This window comes from Nannospalax galili, unplaced genomic scaffold (genome assembly GCF_000622305.1).
Source record: "Nannospalax galili isolate Female #2095 unplaced genomic scaffold, S.galili_v1.0 scaffold59, whole genome shotgun sequence".
In the NCBI taxonomy this organism is placed as follows: Eukaryota; Metazoa; Chordata; class Mammalia; order Rodentia; family Spalacidae; genus Nannospalax; species Nannospalax galili.
The window spans coordinates 148127-151842 of record NW_008344412.1 but is presented as its reverse complement, the minus strand read 5'-3'; the positions used below and the strand labels follow the sequence as shown (position 1 = coordinate 151842).

General features: G+C 40.2%; 1 non-coding gene across 1 annotated transcript; it reads left to right on the top strand.

Annotated features, from left to right (window-relative positions):
• The first annotated feature begins 2296 nt into the window (after positions 1-2296).
• Positions 2297-2399, top strand: LOC115071636. The gene has a single exon (XR_003850740.1). It is a non-coding gene; the product is annotated as a small nucleolar RNA U13 (small nucleolar RNA).
• The last annotated feature ends 1317 nt before the right edge of the window (positions 2400-3716 follow it).

The following is a 3716-nucleotide window of genomic DNA, read 5'->3' as shown; positions in this document are numbered from 1 at the left end:
GTAGGTAATTTGATTCCACAAAGAAGGTACATATTATCTTATTGTCTTGTACATCTTGCCTGTTGTGTTTCTTGGCTATGATATGATCAGATGTTGAGTATAAATTTCACACTTTAGAATCTATGAATTATAGTGAATTGTGATTTACAGTTTTCCCTTTTTAAAGTCAGCATCGCCCAGTGTTAAGAGCAGGTACTTTGAAATTAGATAACTCAGATTCTCACTAATGCTCTGCCACAGACTAGGCTTTGATAAGTTGTCCAACCACCTTTGCCTCAGTTTCCTCAATGGTAGAGTGACCTCATAGGGTCATTGAGATTGTTTGAAATGCCCCCGTAGGTTTGCATATTTGACTCTTGGACTCCATTTGGTGGTGCTGTTTGGGAAGGTTTAGGAAGTGTGACTTTGCGGGGGAAGTGTGTCACTGGAGTAGGCTTTGAGAGTTGACAGTCTGGCCACAGGTCACTTTGCTCTCTCTGATTTTTGCATGTGTTTGAAGAGGTGCACGCTCAGCTTTCTGCACCAGCTGCCTCCTGCCATGCCTCCCCTGTCATGGATGCTCCCCCTGGAATGGAAAGCTATTAGTTGTCTTAGTCATGGTGTTTTATCACAGCAGCAAAAAGTCACTAACACAACGCCCATTAAGCAGTACACGAGAAATATGACTAACATATTGAAATTGTACAATAGGCAAATAATAGCCCATTTTGTTTCTAATAACACATTTTATATAAAAATATACTTATGTTTACTGTGTCTGCTCTTAAGCTGGGACTAAGGGCTATAACTATTTTCAAAACAAACATGGTCTTCAGAATTTCTAGAAGTATGACTGAAATATAAAATTGGACACAGATGTGTAACCTCTTCACCACCACCATGACTACCGCCTTGTTCCATCCCGTCTTACCTCCAGACTTGTCCCTTCATTCTGTTCTCAATGCAGCAGACGGAATCTGCGTGGAAGATGAATCTGATCATGTCTCTTCTCATCACGGCACTGCAATGGCTCCCGTTGAACTCAGGTGAGAACTGACGTCCAAGGTGGCTTACAAGGCCAATGTGATCAGCCCTTTCTTCTCTTATTTTATGTGGGACTCTGTGTGTTGTTTCTCTGTTCTAGCTACATGGTCTTCTATGGTATAGCCCCATCCCCGAGCCTTTCTCCCATGTGTAGGGCCATTCTTCTAGCTGCTCATTTTCCCCTATAATCCTTGTCCTCCAGATATCCTCATACATAATTTTGCAGTCTTCACATTTTGAAAAGCAGGTTTTTTTCCTTAATGAAGCCTATAGGGATGACTCCCAAGACTAACCTTCTCCATTTAGTTCGTGTCACACTGCCTCCCAACACCACTCTTACACTTAATTTTGTCTCTTTCACCTTCCTACTAGAAAGGAAATACCACAGGAGGAGGAATTTGCTTTGTTAATGGAAATCCTAAAAGTTCAAATAACGACTGATGCTTAAGAAGCATTCAATAAATATTTGTTAAAATTAATTAGTTTTTTCAGAAAATACACTAGGTTAGACTGTTCAAATTGAACAGTTTTTTTGTTTGTTTGGTTTGTTTTTTAGATCAATGGGAGCAGGAAATAAGAAAGACAGCAGGAAGAAGGGACGTATTCTCAAGCTTACCCATTTTTCTTAGTGTCTTTAAAGTCAGTGAGTAACTGATACTGGTTTCATTCTTTTGAAATAGCCAAAAGTTAATATGGTAAGTAAGAAAATTGTTAAAGCATTATTACTTTTCAAGAAAGAAATATTGTGACTAAGTGACTTGGATTGCAGATGAAATGGCAAATAGCAAACACTCTAAAAAACGAGCAGAGGGCATGAGGCACCCACACAGAGAATCACTTTAGAAAACTAATATTCACTGTGGTATGGTATGAATAATATTGTGCAAACGCAGTATATTTTCAAACTCTTAATAAAATTTAATTAATTTTATATACAAAAAAATCAGTAATAGGATTCTGGGCGCTGGAGAGATGGCTCCACGGTTAAGAACACTGGTTGTTCTTGTGGAACACCTGAGTTGGAATCCCAGCACCCACATGGCAGCTAACAACTGTCTGTAACTCCAGTCCCAGGGGATCTGACAGCCTCTTCTGACCTCTGAGGGCATTGCACGACATGGGTGTACTTACCTACATGCAGGCAATACATGCATACACATAAAATAAAAATAAATAACATACTAAAAAAGGACCTGTGGAATACAGCCAAATCAGTCTCAAAAGTAAGTTTACAGCTGTAAATGGCTCACATTAAAAAAAAGAAAAAACTCAGATCCTTTTTTAGTTCATAAGCATGATGATTGGGTATTGACCCGCCTGCGTGACATGTGCTACCCTCAAACCTTGTTACACACAGGCACATTACCCATCTGACGTGAAAAAAAGAAAAGAAAGAAAAGGAAAAGAAAAAAAATAGAAAAGGAAAAGAAAAAAGAAATAAAGAGAAAAAGAAAAAACTCAAATAACCTAATGATGTACCTCAAGGCTCTAGAAACAGAACATACTTCAACATAATTAAGGCTATATAAGCAAACCTAGTCAACATTATCCTAAATAGGGAAAAACAGAGAGCATGTCCTCTAAAATCTGGACTGAGAAAAGGGTGCCCACACTCTCCATTCTTACTTAATATAGTGCTCAAGTCTTAGCTACAGCAGTAAGACAAGAGAAAGATAAAAAAGGGACAAAAATATGTACAACTGACAAATTTCTAATTGGATAAGGCCCGCTCCTAGGGGTGCAACACACATCTGGTGCTATAGACCAGGCCAACGCCTTTTGTCGAGAAAGGCTGCAGGCCCTAGTGGAGAAGCCATCATGAGCCTATTGTTTAATGAATATAGTACAACTACCTACTGGGATATCTTCTGGGCATCTGTATTTACATTCATGTTTGTTTAAATGTGTCTACTTCCTTGCATTTGTCTTTATAGTAGAAGAAACACCACTGAGATAGATCAGTGGACATGGCCTAAAGATGACTAATGGGAAGGCCCAAGAAGCCACTATCTTGCCCTACATCTATCACCCCCTCCAAGGCTCAGGGACTTTAGCGGAAGCTGGATGGAAAGATTGTAAGAGCGGAGGAAAGGGGTGGAGTGTCTCCCGATTGGCTAGTTCCTCCAGTGGGCAGGCCCTGCTGCAGAGTTGGACTATGGGGGTGTGGCTTGGAGCCATCTTGGAATGGAAGCTGTGAGCCAAGCTGGAGGAGCAGTGAGCTGTGGGGAAGTTTGTGAGCCATGGGAAGGCTGCACGCAATAGCTGAAAGGCAGAATGGACTGACTTTTACGGACCTGGGGTGATCACTCGCCCCAGAAGCATGAGCAAATTATGGGCATGGTACTGTCTGATAAGGTGGGCTCTGAGGAGTGGCACAGGGCTAGGTACTGTGTTCTCATTCCTTTGTAAGTTAATAAATACACATAAAATATATTATATGGTTAGTCTGATCACGCAGGAGACCCAGAGAGAATTCGAGCCACACCTGTCAAGGCAGTGCTGTTCACAGTCATGGTAACAATTCAAATATCTGTAACAAATTGCTAGACTAACCTGTATATTTATAGGTTCTATCATTTGGCAATAAGAAATGAAGTTCTGTATACAATGTAAAATTTATCAATGCACAGATAATTCATTAAATTAACTGAGAAAGGCCAAACAAAGTATGAAAGAGATACAGATACATTTAC